This window comes from Sciurus carolinensis, chromosome 19 (assembly GCF_902686445.1).
Source record: "Sciurus carolinensis chromosome 19, mSciCar1.2, whole genome shotgun sequence".
In the NCBI taxonomy this organism is placed as follows: domain Eukaryota; kingdom Metazoa; phylum Chordata; class Mammalia; order Rodentia; family Sciuridae; genus Sciurus; species Sciurus carolinensis.
This window is the reverse complement of record NC_062231.1, coordinates 16,122,975-16,140,619: the sequence shown is the minus strand read 5'-3', so window position 1 is coordinate 16,140,619 and position 17,645 is coordinate 16,122,975. Positions and strand designations below refer to the sequence as shown.

The window sequence follows — 17,645 nt, the reverse complement described above, 5'->3', positions numbered from 1 at the left end:
ATTGGGATAAATGAAGTGATTAAGGAGAAAAAAAAAAAATCACTCCCCAAAAGTAAACCTGACCTTGAAAATCTTCCTAGAAACTCCAATTACAACTTCAAGAAGATATTGACATAAGCAGAAGTGATGGATTAAAATTCATCAACAAATTTTCCTAATTTCCTTGCTCTACCCCATGCATGGCTCCCATGGCAAGTAATAAGCATGTAACCCCAATGTGGCCAGTCACAGACCCCCACTGCCCAGACCCAACTCTGACCCAAAGCAGGTCAATCAGCTCCTCCCAGGAATTTGTTTAATCTGGAGCTGGGACAGAAGGAGCTCTGCAGAGGTGCCAGAAGAATTAAAGGATGATAGGACTTGGGCTGCTATCTTCTCTGCTCTATGGAGAAGGCCTGGAGGTGGGTGGAAGAAATGGAGCACTTTGGAAATTGGCAGAGACTTGAGAAAGAGGAAGAGGGACAGAGAGAGCATCCTGCTGGCCTCAAACCTCTGTCTCCAGTCTCCGACGCCTCAATTTTTGCAAGGTACTCCTCGTCCCTTCCTGGCGTGTAAACGCAGGAAGTCCCCTTGCTTCTGATGCTGCCCTTGCCTAACACACAATTAAAGCCATGGCATTTACAAGGTGGCCAGAAATAATTGTATCAAATGTGAGGTGGAGCCAGTGTGTGTGAATATCTGCATTCAGACTGGTTTTCCTAACCTCGCTGAAACTGGGTCATCTCACTATAAGATGGGGAGAGTTAATGGAATGAGCATCCTAGAGTTGCTGCGTAACCTCAGTGGGAAGCCCTTCCAGACTGAATATTTGGTGACTTTCAGGTATAATCCAAAGTCCTCAGGTGGCTGAGGTCCAGAGAAGCCAGGGACCCTCTCAGCTTTCATAGCGGGAAAGGACAAGAGAACTTGCACCCAGGTCTATCCACTCAAAGTCCAAGGCTGTCTCTAACCTCACAACAAGAAGGCATGCCCAGGTAATTTTTTTTGGCATGAGTAGAAGAGGAAACTGATGAACAGATAAGAGACAAAATCAGCGACTGAACGTTTTGAAAGCCACCTACAAAGAGTAGTTGTTTGTCTGACTCAATGGGTTCCTTGGTCAAACAGGCAGCCAGTCACTCATAGGTGATTGGTGCTTAGGTAACCCAGGCCCCCTTGGGAAATCTCAAACAGATTATAAAGGAAATCCAATCCCAAGAGTCATTTCTTTTACAGTCACTGGTGGCAGCAGGAGAGCTTGCTGTTTACTTGAGGGATTCTCATTTAGGTTTATCTTCAGCTTAAAGAACTAAAAGAATGGAAAGGAAAATGAGAAATTAAGGCAAAGGAGAGGAACATGCCAGACTGCACAGCTGGCCCCAGATTTCAGACATCAAGCTCTCAGAAAGCCCTTCCTGCCTAGGTAGCAGACTGAATCTTAAGCCAATTCATTTCATTGCAAATTAAACTTCCAATACCCCAAGTCCTTAGTCACTAGCAACAGCCATGGATTTATCGAGCATCTTAACTTAGAGGTACACAGAGTGATATGATTACAATTCTCAGTGTAAAAACTAGGTTGGCCTCAGGGAAAACATTACCATGAATAAGCAAACCAACCAACCTATCTGAGGGTTTATACCTATGTAAATATCTTATACAAATAATCAAAATGCTAAAACAATGTGCAAAAAGACAGAAGACAATTTCTCTAGGAAAAAATAAGAATAGTAAAATAACACAGAAAAAATATTTTGACATCATTAATTACAAAGACATGCAAGGAGAGGGACTAGGTTGTGGCTCAAGAGTAGAGTGCTTGCCTGGCATGTGTGAGGCACTGGCTTCGATTCTCAGCACCACATAAAGATGAATAAACGAAATAAAGTTATTGTGTCCACCTACAACTAAAAAAAATTTTTAAAAAAGAAATACAAGGAGAGACAATGCTGTGCCACATGAATACTATTACATTAACAATAAATAAATAAATATCAATAATGCCAAATACCAACAAGGTTGTAGGGAAATTGCTAAGTTTAAATATTACAGTGGCAGAGTATTTTGGAAACTAAGTTTCTTGAGCCATAAAATGATTGATATCCTACAATTCAGCAATGACCATGCTCCATGGAATTTTTTCTAAAAGAATCTAAAAGCCAAATGTCCAAAGGTTTGGGCACCACAGCATAATCAAATGGCACCCTCAAAAAAGTTTACGAACAATCTAAATGTCAATGTATGGAAACAGTTCAACAAATTTTAATACATTCACTTAATGGACTATTTGGGAACCATTTAAAATAACTATTGTGAATATCATATGACACCTTAGAAAATGTCTTTCACGTAGTTATTGCAAAAAGAAAAGTGCAGAGGACAAGAGTTACAACAATGAAAAATTTATATTTGCAGTGACATAAGAATAAAAGAAGGGCTCATGTTGTAGCTCAGTGGTAAAGCACTTGCCTGGCATGTGTGAAGCACTGGGTTCAACTTTCAGCACCACATAAAAATAAATAAATAAATAAATAAATAAATAAATAGTCCATTGACAACTTAAAAAAATTGTTTTAAAAAGAATAAAAGGAGGGGCTGGGGAGATAGCTCAGTTGGTAGAGTGCTTGCCTTACAAGCACAAGGCCCTGGGTTCGATCCCCAGCACCGCAAAAAAAAAAAAAAAAGGAACTAAAAGGAGCTCAGGATAATGGAAAATGCTATGGGGTAGACTCAATCATGTTCATGTTCTCTACTCCCTTCAGCTCTAGGAAGCTGGGACCCACTCCTAGGAGCCCAGGGCAAGGGTGCAAACCGCTTTGCCTGAGGACAGATCGGGAGGGGACTATCCCACCAGCCCTGCTCTCACTCCTCTGCATGCTTCTGTCTTCAAACCCAGTTTCCCAGCAGGTCCTTCATCCCTGCCCCCTGCAGGAAGTCCAGGGTAGCAGCGCTCAGATTTATTCAGAGGAAGGGACAGGTGGCTGGAGTCCCTGCCTAGAAGGAAGCCTGAATGTGATGCGTTCCACTGGACCTGTGTGTATGAGGGCCTCCATGTCTCTGACCCCCTGTGAGTCTATAAGAATCCGAAGCAGTGGCAGAATGGACAGTTTCAGATGTCTTCTCTCATAATGGCATGGATCCTGTTGGATCAGGCCCCACTCTCATTGTCTCCTTTAACCCTGATTACTTCTTTAGTCCAGTATGGTCACACTGAGAGTCAGAGCTTCGGCCTATGAAGGGAGGGTGAGGGCACAATTCAGCCCACAGATGGGGCCCACCACACAAGCAGACCGCTGTCGTTGCTCTGCCCTCGTGGGCTGCTCTGTCACACAAGGCTTCTCTACCCCAGGGTCAGTTCCAGGCCAACCTTGCACACCCCTCAAGTTCCTGGGGCCTCATGTTAGGAACTACAAGGACTCTGTTTCCTCCATTGTCGGTTGAGATTCTGTAGCTCAGATGAAATCCAGCCCAGGAGGGGAAACCTAGGTCCTTATCCTGGAAACACCACCTGTCCAACCTATCCCGTCCTTCTCCTGGGCTTCTCTTACTTGGCTTAGGCAGACAGAGAAATGACCTCCTTTTCCCTCATCCGTAGGGAAATGCCATATACCTACTTCTATATCCAATGTTCTCTGTTATGTTTTGACTTTTAAAGGTCCCCCAAAAGCTCATGTGTTGAAGGCTTGGTCCCTAGTTCATGGTGCTGTTGAGAGGCAGTGGAATCTTTAGGAGGTAGAACCTAAAGAAACAAAGTGAGATCATTGGGGGCATGCCCTTAAAGCAGATATGGAGACCCTGACTCCTCCTCGCTCTCTTTCACCATGGGCTCCCACTCTTGTGTACTGCTTTGTCTTAGGCCCAAAGTGATGGGGCCAACCAAGCAACCACAGATTGAAACCTCTAAAACCATGAGCCCAAATAAATCTTTCCTCCTTTTAAGTTGTTTGTCTCAGGTATTTAGTCACAGCAACAGAGAGCTAACTTTCTCCAAAAAGCTCTAAACTTCCCTTAGACAGATAGGAGCATGTGATGGGTTTGAAAGTTATATATTCTATTTGACTATCTTTTAAATAAATAAAATTTTATATAGCCCTTGCTAAATGCCAGAAGTTATTTTAGGTGCTTTACATATATACTGTCGTATTTCACCAGACTCTCGAAAGATAACTATGATTATTAGTCTAGTTTTACAGGTAAGGAAACCAAGGTTCAGAGAGATTAGACAACTCACTAAAAATCACACAGCTTGTACATGGCAGAGGTAGGGTTTGAATACCAGGAGTCAAGTCCTCAAACTACTGTTTTCTCTGGAGGAAGCTTGGATATAGGTATTACAAGTGAGGAAAATGGGTCTCACTGACTTTGCACAGCATGCATGGTCCCTAAGTGACAGGGTGCAGATTCTAACCGCAACTTGTGACCTCAAGTCTAGTGTTCTTCCCTGAGGGTTATGGCTTGGGCTATATGTGAAAGAGCTATTTCTCACTCACTTTTCCCGCAATTTTGTGAGAAATGGGAAGTCGGGTGGTCCGTTTTCAGAATACAGTATTTAGTTGTGGGCTTGGGATGTAAGAAAGGCAGCCGGAGAGGAAAGCAGAATGAACAGTTACAAGCAGTTGACACCAGAGCGTAAAAATTCAGTCTCTTGACAAAGAGGAGGTGAGAAGGAATCCCCTGCCCCGACCTGACCAACAGAGGAAAACTGAGCATGTGCCAAAAGGCATTCAACCCTAGAGGAGTTTCTCTGTCCTAAGAGAATAAAGAGAGGTGGGGACAACTAAAGGAGTATTTCTTTATATAACCCAATAGAAGACAGTAAAACCTAGGTGACATTTGGAAAGACTGCACCCTGCAGCACCCAACCAATGATGAACTCGGGGAGGGATCTTGTGCTCTAGGGGATAAAACACTGGTTGCACCTGATCTGTATGTCCATACCCACCAGGCACCTGATCTTGCAAGACCGTCATTAAAGCCTCACTTTCTGCTGCTGAATTTTGTGTCTCTTAGTCCATTCTTTGGACTTGGACAGGTGAGCATGCCTCTCACAATTTAGAATTTGAAAACTTTCCATCAAAATCAGATACAGAGTCTAGAACTACCTCAATCAGACAGCAGCTGTGCTTCCTTTAGGATGGAGGCTTTGAGGATGCTGGGAAAGGAATTCCTTGGGTAGACTTTCAGAGAAACTGGCCCCCAGTGCTCCACCACCCTCTTGGGGTCCTGTGACAAGGAGGAGCAGGGAATTTTTTCCTCTGCATGCTTCTCTGGGGCTCTTGTCAGAGTGAGCATTTTCAGAAGCATAGGGTCCCCAGGTCACTTACTTCCCCTTCCTAATGCACCCCCCCACAAACTCATACCACCAGTACTCACACACCTGCATCCTTAGACTTGACCACTGGCACAAGGACTCCAGCTTCCTAGGGTCTTGAAGCCCACAGACACCTCCGGACTCTATTGTCCTCTGTGACCAGAGCCTCCATTAATAATAACAACTAACATCAAAATCCCAGTTCACCAGACTGATAATTCAGTTTCCTGTTTCTTTACTCTGTGGTTCCTGGCCACATGAACTCCAAACTCATAAAAATGCAAATGGCAGAGGGCCCCTGGGTGGTGGAGTCTGGGTTGGAGGGAATTGTTACAGTTACGACTGTTCCAACAGCTGCTTTGCTTTTTCCATCCCAGATTAGAACACAGTGTTTCCTTTGTGTGCCTTGTAATTTCTTGAGTTTGTCATCCGTGCCCAGCACAATTAGGCAGCCAAGACTTCTCTGGTTCTAATGCTAACCCTTTGAGGGTCTTTCCAGCTGAATGTCACCTGGAAGATGCCAGTATGTTCTCAAGAAGAAATGGGTCTCGGGCTGGGGTTGTAGCTCAGTGGTAGTACACTTGCCTAGCACGTGTGAGGCACTGGGTTAGATCCTCAGCACCACATAAAAATAATAAAAACATATATAAAAAAAGAAACGGGTCTCCTCCCTTGCCAGCTGCTTTGCAGTGTGCCATTGGGTGAGTTTCCAGGGCTGCTTCTGCTCTGGGCAGTCTGTCCTGGGGCATGGTACTCCCTCCTGCCAATGAATCAAGCAAGATAATTGACTTCCATTGTTTAAATCAGGTTTACTCACCTTTGGCTCTGCTGACTTTGAGATTGATGTGGGGCTCTCAACAACATTCCAGTCTCTATCACCCAGATGCTAACAGCATACCTGTGACAATTCAACCTGTCTCCAGACATTGCTAAAAGTCCTCTGGTGTCCCTGGTTGAGTTCTAAATGCATAGTTAATGTCCCATGTGCTAATCTGCCAGAGGGAAATGGGATGTCCTAGTGGCCGGGTTGCCCAGAAATAAATCATTCTAGTCTCCCAGTCACAGTGAGGAGAGGTTTCAACATATCTACTGTCATAGAGAAGGGACAAAAGTGCCAATAGAGCATTTAAAAAGAGCATTTAAAAGGAAACCAGTGGAGAGAACCTGAGACAGAAGAGATCCTGGTTCAAGTTTTCCAGAGATTCTGAGACAAGTATTTTCGAGCAAGTAGCTTATGTGAGAGATGCAGGAAAGACTAGCAAAGGGTAGGGGATGGGTACAGGAAAAAGAAGGTACCCAAAAGTTGTTCCCACTAGTTGCCATGGTGGGTGACTAGGGTGTATTCCTGGTGGCGACCTCTAGATGGCAGCATCGAACACACCCCTAAGAGTGAAGAAGCTGGGGTATTTATATACCAACTCCCACCAGCCATGGTTGCTGGCTGCTCCCATAGGGTGACAGTTCTCCAAAGCAGGCTCTGGAGACTAAGGAAAACCCCCCACAGGGAAACAGGAATGACATCAGTGGGGTGTCAGGCTATCTGTGTGCCCCGACATGGCAGCATACCCCCAGTGTCTGCTATAGTCAAATATGTCAACTCATTATGCCTACTGGACTCAACTACTGGAACCTTGTGCATCTCCAAGTCTCACCACCCAGGGACAGTGTTCTTTACTACCTTGGTCTTTAAATTATTTGAAGTTAGAACTCTGTCTTCAAGCACACTCTTAAAATAAAGTTCTGTGTGTAATGTGGCACAAAGGAGGGCTATCTGGTTGACTGGAGGTGGGGGCAGGGAGGCAGGCAAGATGCAGGCGTGGCATTTCAGCAGGCGATTTGCAAAGACCAAGAGTCCAGCTCCACCCACCTGTTAGCCCTGTGACCTTGGATAAGACCCTTAAACTCACAGAATCTCAGTTTCCTCATCCATGAAATGGGGCAGGTTGTGGTCCACATCCCACGGAACTCTGTGAGGATAAAATGTGATGCCCTCTACAACAAATGGACTTAGTTCAGATGAGCTCTCATGCCTGGTTTCAGCTGAGCAGCTTGAAAAATTGCAGATGCTTCTCCAGGGGCCACGTTGTAAAACTGGGTGTTAATCTTTGCTTCTCAGAGTCAGTTGGAACAATTTCAGTAAGAATCATTTCTGATCTGTGCTTGGGAAGTGCCTGCTAAGTTAATTCATCAAACCGCATGGCTCACCAGGTCTGTAGTGGGCCTTCCTAGGGGGTGTTATGAACCTCCCTTTATATTCATTACAGCCTAACAGGTTTCTGTCAATCACAGACCTTCCCCCATGATCCTGTTCCATCAGTACTAGGCCTGACCCTGCCTCCCCAGCCCCCATCCTGGCTGGGCTTCTTCTTCCAAGCAGGATGGACACCTGGGAATGAAAACTGCTTGATTCTGACTTTGTTCGTCACCCAGAGACTCCAGCCAGCAGCTCAGATTTCCAGGACACCACTAGCCGGGGATGAATCTATAGGGCTTTCTGTCAATCTTGGCCTTCTCTCTCTCTTCTTATAATAATTAAACCAAACCCCTATCTCCTACAGGGAACCCATTGTATGGATTCTAAGGAGACTGAATTCTGATTCTTCTTCTCCATGCCATAAAGGCGGGTAGGTTCAAGATGGGGGCCATGCCAATCAGAGCTTTCCTTGAGACCTTTGTGCCTTGCTGGGAGGCAGGGGCAGGCTGGGGGTTGTCCTCCTTCTGTTGAGATTGGCAAGCAGCAGATAATGTTCTTCCTGCCACATGGAGAGATGGAGAAAGAGCCTGTTTGAGGGAGTGCTAATGACATCATCTGAACTCTTGGATCCAAGTCTGCCTGAAGTTAGAAGCCTCCTGACACTCTTCAATTCCACGAGCCAGTAAATCACCATCCAATCCTACGTTATTGTTGGTTGTTATTGTTTTTTTTTTTTCTTCTTAAAGGCAGCTGGAGTTTGAGGCCACCTCTCTGTGATGCAGCAAGAAGCCCCACTCCCAGCCTGCCAGACACAGCCCATGATCTTGGACTTCCCGGCCTTCAGAACTGAGAGCAGAGTAAACTTCTATTTTTTATAATTTACTCAGTCTGTGGTCTTCCATTACAGTACAGAAAATGAACTGAGACAGAAGTCAAGCCTCTCTGAGAGGAGAACCACATTCCTTCCTGTCTTCACCCATCTTTGGGGAGGGAGGGGGAAGATTCAGACCCACAACCCTCTGGGTCCCAGCTTCCAGTTCCCTGCCTTATTCCCACACCTTATTCAAGATGGTCACCTTTAATGCTCCATCAGCATAGATGCCATCCCTCCACCCTCCTTGGATTCATATATTTATCAGAGTTTGCAGTCCTGACTTTGTAGGATTGGAAAGATCAGGGCTTGAATTCAATGAAGCAGGGTTTTCCCCTTTCTCTCTGACTTTAGGCAGGTCACTTTCATCTCAGGGCCTTTTCTGGTTCTGTGAAGTGCAGACATTAACAGCCACCATGTTTGTCTGACATGACTTGGTTTGGATGGATGCCACTTCTGCCTCCTCCCCAACCCTCCCCCAGCCTCGCCCTGACCTCCATCCCAGATTTCTAGGGCTCCCTAAAGGGAATCTTGCTTGGGTTCAAAAATGTATCACCTTTAGCCAACACCTGCACTCCACAAGGTTTATTTTTTTTTTTGGTTTATATAATTGCTTAAAATTTGACTCTGGAGGGCTGGGGCTGTAGCCCAGAGGTAGAGTACTTGCCTAGCATGTGAGATGCCTTGGTTCAATTCCTGACACTGCGGAAAAAAAAAAAAATGCAATTCTACTCCAGATATCTGCCAGTCACTTCTGTGGCCCCCACCACTCTATCCTTTTTCTAGAACTAGTCTCATCCACTGGAGCAGAGCTCTGATGCTCGGGGGTTTTGGTACACAGGCTGCTGAGACATAGCTTCCAGCCTCCCAAGCTGCTGACCCTATTGGTTCAACTCTGCCCACCAGGACCTCTCCCTAGCACCTTCCCTCCTTCTGACTATAACTCTAAACCTCACTTCACTCCCAAGAGGGACTAACTTATCAAGGTCAAAGCCTAGATCCACGCACATATGATTAAACCCATGATTTCCTACCTCACACTCCAAGGGAGGACCCTGCAACCCTCCTATAAAAGCAGCACCAGAATCCATGGGTAGCATTTCTGCACAGGTGGGTGTCTACCTCCACCAAAAAGGCCACCTTCACTGGTAAGCCACAGGTTATCCTGGTCCCTGTGGCCCAAGGGAAAACTTTGATATCAGTAAGGCCCATCTCAGTACCACAATTTACTGCTGTGTGACATCAGGCATATTACTGCATTTCTCTGAATCTTAGTAGCACCTACCTTCTCCTGAGAGTTATGGTAGTGATCCCTATGTGCCTTGAACAATACCCGCTGTCTAATTCTCAGGTCCCACTCATTCAACAAACATTAACTAACAAATGTCACCTCTCCAGCTTTTAAAACAACTACTACCATTGATTAGCAATAACAAATAATTAATATATCCAGTTCTGGCCATGAGTCAGGTATTCTAAGTGCTTTAAATAAACTCATAAGTTCACCCACTGAATCCTGTGAATTAGAAAACAAAATTAGCCCCGTTTTGAAAAGAAAGAAGAAAGACACAGTGAGATGAAGTAACGTGCCCGAAGTCACACTGGGGATAGAGCAGAGCTATGATGAATCTGAATTTATACAACCCAGTTTATAGCTCATCTTTTCAAAAACACAAACCTCCAGGTTTTCTGTGTTTACTATAAATATAATGCCTTGAACATCCATTCAAAAGCACTCAGAATCCAGCTGGAAGCTGCTCCAATTTCTTGACTCAGCTCTGATGTGAGTCATTGTGTGTGCCTGGGAACAGCCACTCCGGCAGCTCCTGAGGGCCCTGAGCTGGCAAACGCCAGGCCCTGGCCTGCTGCCAGCTGCCACCTTCCTCCTAGAGCAGATGTTCGACTTGACTAGAGTTGGACCCACAGGACAATGTTCGCCTCCTCTCCACGGGAAAGAAGCCAAGCGATGCCAGTGCCCCCACCCTCAATGGTTCACAGGAACATATATAATGTGGCACAGTTTTTCCCCAATATCTTTCATGCACAGGGTTCTCTGGCTATGCCTGTCCTAATTCCCTTCCCAGATAGGAATGCATGTGACGGATTCATTTATTCACTCCACAAGCATCTATGAGTGTTTGCTGAGGGCTAGCCACTATTGTCCAAAAACCTCAATTCAAAGCAACAAATTATACCCAGTTCTCATTTGTGTCCCATGAGTCAGTTTCTTCCAGAAGTTTCTTTCAGCCTCAGAAAATGGAGGTACAGTTAATTCTTCCGCACATATGACAAACCTTGAAGATCTTGTAGGATCAATTATTCCCTGGTTAGCCCAACTCTACTAAAGCAAAGATCGTTCTGTTCCAACCTGGTCAGATAAATACATCAGCTCCATCAGGCAAGCCCTGACACAGCTTAGGAAGCCCTGTTCCCCTCCCCTACGCTCTTTCCCTGCTTCTGCTCCATATTTCTCCCTCAGTTTGCAAGTTTTCTTTCCTCTATATGCATGGTCTCCCTGCGCCAACCTGAAAACCACTCTGTCCTCTGCACATCTCCTGCGACAGATGCCTAACACCTGCCCCTGTCCCACCTCACGGTCACCTCCCTCCCCAACCTCCAGGGAACTAACCAACTGAGTTGTTCTGCCCAGCCAACTAAATGGGGATAAAATTAAGGTCTGCCAAAACAACATCCCCTTTCCCCTAGTGAAATGAATGCTTTATGCCCTTGCACACATTAATAAACAGAGGAGATAAATACCTGTTGACAGAAAAAAATTAAACTTCTCTTTAAAAGCCTGTGCCATTTCCGCAACATGCTGAAATGAAATATAACAGTGTTAGCTGCACATAACTGAGCAGAATAAAGACCCTAAATAAGCCACAGAAGTCCTTTTTCAATATGAATGGTTTGTATTTACCCGGAAAGGTGACAAGTTCACCAGATAAATACAACCTAATGAATTAGTCTTCACTGCCTATTTAACAATCCTTTTGGAGGTCTCAAGGTTTTTTTTTTCTTAAGGTGATCAAGATTCCTTTCTTTTAAACATTTTATCAAACTGACAGTCATTTCCTATGCGTCCTGTTATCCTCGTCTCCTTTGAGACAGGGTGAAGTCTTAAGCTAACACATACCAAGTCCCTGGTGGTCCAGACATTTTATTTCATTTTGGATCCTTGGCAGTTGACCCTCACATCTAGTCCTAACACCTGCCACTTACTCTGTAATTCCCAAAAGCTCAGTCTCCCTCACTTCCAATCTGTCAGGATTGTTACCTTGTAACAATAACCAGATAACATTTCTGTCGATGACAGACAGTATACGGGACAGTATTGACCAATAGCCTCAGCATGTAGGCTTGTACCAATCAAGTTTATTTAAGTGTACTCTCTGATGTTCCCACAAGGACAAAAATCACCTAACAATCCATTTCTCAGTGTCTATGTTCATCATTAAGTGTCATTTTGATGCTAAACAGCCCTTTGTCCCCAAAGCCAATAACAGGCATGTTATCATGAGTGGAACCTTAAGGAGACAGTGAGGGGGGTCATGAAAGGGGTATCACCACATGGTAGGTAGCACTCCACCTCCAAATCCCCACCACCAACTTTTTCTCTCCCTGAACCCAATCAACAGGGGGCCCTACAGCCCTGACCTCCTCCTCCATACTCCCAGACAGCTAACCCTAAAAACAGCAATCATGTTGAAGGGCTTTAAAAAATTCCAATGCTCAGGTTCTGACCCAGTGATCCTGCCATAACTGGTCTGACATGGTCATAACTGGTCTTATAAGGTCTGGTGCCTGCTGAGTCCCTCCTCTCTCAGGCTGAGCCATTAACGCTATCCTCATGCTCTCACCTCACTCATACAACTAGTGACTGGGAGATTCCCAGGTCAACTCAACTTGGAAGACTCAGCTCATAAGATCTGCAGGATTCTGCCTTCTTCCAGTGAGCTACTCACATACCCCACCCCACTCTACTCCCAGAGCACACTGGTCATTGAGAAGTTCTTCCTTACATGAAGCCCAAAGCAGTTTTTCATTTGCATGCATAACATCAAAGTAGAAAGAGAGGCAGGGATAGAATCTAGGGACCAGATGGACTCTGGCTGACTAGGTGGAGCCAGCACTGTCCTGACTGTCTGCAAAGGAGACAAACCCAGGAATCCTCCTAGAACCAGCTGCTATGAGTTAGAATGAAACCTAGATGCGCACAAGCCAACAGGCACAAAGAAGGGGCCCTGCTGAGAACCGGAAGCATAAGGTTGGAGGGAGGGTAGGGAGGACAGATGGGCGGTGAGGCCCTGGCTCACAGCCCCTGATTTGAAGCTGAGGTTAAAGGGATGCACTTAAAAGATGGAAGAAGGAGCCACCACAGAATACAGATGACATCTAGAAACTGGAAGAGGTGAGGAAATGGATTCTTCCCTAGGGCCCCCCAAAGCAATGCTGGCTTGCTGATACCTTGATTTTAGGGCTTGCAACTCCCATAACTGTAAGAGAATGAATGTGTATTACTTTTAAAGAAGTTTGTGGTTACTGATTACATCAGTTATAGGAAACCAATCCAGTCAGAATTCTGGGTCCTTCCAGTATGTCCCAATCAGCTTTGGAAGTCAAACAAAGTGCCACAGACCAGGGAGGGTTATACAATAGACATTTATTGGCTCACAGGTCTGGAGACTGGAAGTCCAAGATCAAGGCATGAGCAAGGCCAAGCTCCCTCTGAGATGCCAGGAAAGGGTGAGTTCCAGACCTCTCTCCTTGCCTCTGGTGGCTCCTCAGTTCATGACAGCTCTGATCTTCACTTAATATTCCCTTGTGCATGTCTGTCTCTGTGCCCAGATTTCCTCTTTTAATAAGAATACCAGTCATTTTGAATTCGGACCCACCCCTGCTGATTTTTGAAGTTGATCATCTCTGCAAGGACCTTACTTCCAAATAGGATCACACTCACAGGGATTGAGACTAAGGACTTCTGCATCTTTCAAGCCCGCGTCTCTGTGTGGGCAGCATGCCAGACTCTGTGTTTATCATTGTTATGTTTTTATTGTCTGTTTCCCCAGCAGAACCGGGCAATCTGCCAAGTTAAGGCCCAAGTCTTCTTCACATTTTATCCCCAGCACCTGCTCCAAGCCACACATCCAGGGTGTATTGAAATGATGCACTGCTCATTTTGGTTTCCTAGGGAAAACACCAGTGCAAAATCGATGTATGCAGAATGAAAAGATGGCCCCAGAGCTCTCAACAGAGAAGAATGGAGCTCAACTTGTCTGAAAACAAGGAATGGTATGGGGAGAGAGGCATGCTCTGGATGGCTGGGGCTCTGAGTGCAATTTGCATCTGCAGCCCAGGCTGAATGAAATCAGGGCTGGTTCTTTATGGAGCTGAGACTGAGATCCTTCTAGAGACTAAGGAGACAGAAACAAGGAGGACTGATGGCTTCTTTCTTTCGTCCTCTTCCCTGGTGGCAGCAACATGAGGTTTCTGATGAGAACAGAGGCTTACCCTCAGTTTTCTCCATCTGTGGAGCATCATCAGGTTCTGGACAAGCTGCCAAGGGCTACAGCTCAGAGAGAGCTGTAGAAATCCCAGCCAGCAGGATCAGTTCTCTGTGAATTAATAAGGATGAGCTGAACACCAACCTCTGCCAGGTATTCTGAGACCAAGGCTGGTCCCAGGGCTGAGAGAAAACAGAATACAGTTGTCATCCACAATGTACATGGTCCCTTCCTGAGCCAACTCCAGCAGGGCAGTTTCTGGACTGGATGTCTTCCCTGTTGGTCCCTGAGACTGGATAAGTTTCCATCTTTTTCCTCTCACTTGGGCAGCCCTGTTATGGCCACTGCCCAGGAGGGGTATGGTGAATTGGGGGTCATTGTCTGATGGAAAGGTTGGGGAAGGACTCAAGGGATCCCAAGAAGACACAGGACCCAAGGAAGAGAGATCCTTCCCCCAGGTGGGGGAGAAAGTTGGAGAGTATATTAATCCATTTTCTGTTAATAGCACAGTACCACAAACTGGATGAATTATAAAGAAAAGAAATGTATTTGGGCTCATGGTTCTGGAGGTCCAAAGCTGAGAGGCTGCACCTGGTGATGGCCTTCTTACTGGCAGAGTCCCTAAGTGTCTCTGGGCATGACATGGAAAGAAATAGGGCACACGCATGTGTATGTGTATCCTTGTCTCTCTTCCTCTTCTTATAAAGCCATCAGTCTTCAATCATGGGGACTTTTCTTCATCAGATTTTTGTCATGGTGACCAAAATACACAACCAGAACAACTTAGAGGAAGAAAAGCTTATTTTGTCTCAGTTTCAGAGGTTTCATCGATGGTCCACCAACTCCACTGCTTTGGGCCAGAGACGAGGCAGGACATCATGGCAAAAGGGCACAACAGAGAGAATCTATTCAGGTCACGACAGCCAGGAAGCAGAGAGAAAGTGGACGAGGCCACAGGACACCCTTCCAGTGCAGGCCTCTGGTAACCACCTCCTTCAGCCCTGTTCCACCTGCCTACAGTTGCCACTGATGGACTGCTTAGGTTACAGCTCTCAGAATTCAATCATTTCACCTCTGAACATTCCTGCATGAACCCAGGAGCCTTTCAGGGACACTTCACAGCCAAACTATAACGGGGCTCCACCTTGCTGACCTTATCTAATCCTAGTCGCATCAAAAAGCCCCACCTCCAAACACCATAGTTGGATTAAGTTTCTAGACGCTTAATAACCCCCAGTGAGGATTAAATTCCAGAGGGAACAGATTGTCCCCTGAAAACCCACAGTGACTCAACCGTGAAACCAAAATTGGCCAGACTTGACTCTGGGGCAATACCGTAGCCCAGGTGACCCATCTCAGGATGCTATACATGTCTGTAAACTACAGCCTCTGGGCCCGGAAGCTTAATTTTGCGATCTGGCTCCCCCTTATTTTAGTAAGTCTCACTGAAATACAACCATGCCACTGCATTTACATACCATCAGCGGCTGCTTCTGTGCCGCAAGGGCAGAGCAGAGGGATCCCAACAGACATCGTGTGGCCCACAGAGCCTAAAGCCAGGTCTAGTTTCATGGGCATGCAACCCATAGAGTGCCACACTTAGGAGATGCCCCTGGTTTAGTTTTGCCATCTCAAAATTCTTGTTCTTTAACAAGGGTCCTGTATTTTTATTTTGTCCTGACCTCTGCACCAGCCCTCCTAAAATCTTAACTGTCTGGCCCTACAGTTGGCTTGGCCCTCTGCTTTTCCAATCTTTGGCTCCCTTCCACTCCCCTGCAGTAATGCATCTGGCTCCAGGAAGACTCTACTCTCTGAAGAGCCTGTTACATCTCTAGAAAACTGAGAGTTGGTTCTTTCTGGTATCCTTAATGTAATCCTATCAGCTGTCACTGTCAAGGGGGCCTTCTAGGAGCAAGGCACTGGGATGACTCAAGCCAAAGCCCACCATGTATTCACCAACCCTCAGGACCACCCAGAACAAATCTCTTTCAGCCTTCAGAAACTTGAAAATAGTTCTCTCTCTCTCCCTTTCTGTCAGCTCTTCTCCAGCCCAAAACTGTTCTCTCATAAGACACATTACTAACCCCTGCATCATCTTACCCTCCTTAGATAGGATCTCGTTTCTCAACATACCTCTTAAATCATGGAGCCCAAATGAGGAGCCAAGCATAGTCTGACCAGAATAGAGTGGAGTGTCACAGTGACCAACTCTGTTGGTATATCCTGAGAGTGTGCTATTATTTTTTGGTTTTGGGTTTTAGTCATTATTTTATTATTTATTTATTTATTTTTATGTGGTGCTGAGGATCAAACCCAGTGCCTCATACACGCAGGGCAAGCACTCTACCCCTGAGCCACAACCCCCGCCCTGTACTGTTGTGTTTGAAAACCATTCCAAACACTTTCAAAATCTCTGTTATGGGGCTGGGGTTGTAGCTCAGTGGTAGACTACTTGCCTCACATGTGTGAGACACTGAGTTTGATCCTCAGCACCACATAAAATATTTTTTAAAAAATCTTTGCTACTAGGAGGAGATGGTATTCATAAACTCATTATATATAGAAGTTAAACTTAGGTTCAGAGGGGCATGGCCTGCTCACTGGCACAGGGCAGTATTATTGGTCTCCAAATCCCAAGCTCTCTCTTCCACCAACCAAGATTTTTGGGGCCCTCAATTTCTTCATCTCTGAAATGGAAAAGCTGGGTCTTTTCCAGACCTGGCCTGGAAAATGCAGACCCCATAAACCAATTTGTGAAGTAAATACGAGTCCTTCTCCTAGATCTAAAACTCTTTGAAAAAACAAGTTTGTTTTTTTGCTAATCATTCCTCCCTCACTAGCCTAGGAAACCTCTGCATGAGTGATACTCCTGGTGGCTAATGGAAGCCCTGGGTCGGCAGCTCACGGGACTTGGGGCTGCAGGGCTGGGACTCTCCTGACAATTGGCTCAGGTCATCTTTCCCCTTCCTACTACTTCCCCTTATCGCCCACCACAAATTTATGTCTTCCTGCACATCCCATCTTCAAAAAATCTTCTTCTCTCTCTTGCCTGGCAAAGTGCAGCAACAGTAACAGCAAAAACATGCCTTTAAAATAAGAATGCAGATCGCTCCATAAAACCCCAGAAACAAAACAACTTTCAGAAAATCCTGTCTCCCTCCTTCTTCATGTTCCCGTGACAGAGGCCTCACCCCAGGGTTGATCTGGAGGTTTCACCCCTCGGTGTGTCCTTCACATTTTCTCTAAGGGCACACAAGGCCTGCTGGTGCCCCTCGAGGTTTTCCCAGTGTGTGTGAGGGGCAGGTTTTACCACCCGTGCTTGACTAGAGAGGGCACAAGTCTGGTCCAGGACCTAGAACAGGTGAGCCATGAGTCAGGAAGTCTTAACGATTCCTGGTTTAAACAGTCTCTCCACAAGCAGCATCTCTGGAAACAGGATTGTCACAAAGCATCAGATCTGCTGTACTCTATGAATCAGAGTCCAAACCTTTGCCCAGATTCAAGAGGAAGGAATGGCAGCCCTCTTGTACCTATGAGGAAGCTCTGAGACAGAAAGATGGGGATATGGATACTTGATGACATCCTGGAGTTGCCAACATAGTTTTGAACTACCTATGTATATTAAGTGAGAGAGAGAGAAAAAATGTCCCTGTCTTGTTCAAGTCACTATTATCTTTGCATCCACATTAGTAGTAGCCAACCACAAGTACTGACCAAACCCAGCAACCTCCAGCTTTCTGATTAGCCCTCCTGCCTCAAACTTCACCCAGGTCCCATCCACCCTCC

At 45.7% G+C, this 17,645-nt stretch overlaps 1 non-coding gene across 1 annotated transcript; it reads left to right on the top strand.

Moving 5' to 3' along the window:
* Nucleotides 1-2,575: 2,575 nt before the first annotated feature.
* Trnav-uac (transfer RNA valine (anticodon UAC)) lies at nt 2,576-2,649 on the top strand. Its single transcript has one exon. It is a non-coding gene; the product is annotated as a tRNA-Val (tRNA).
* The last annotated feature ends 14,996 nt before the right edge of the window (nt 2,650-17,645 follow it).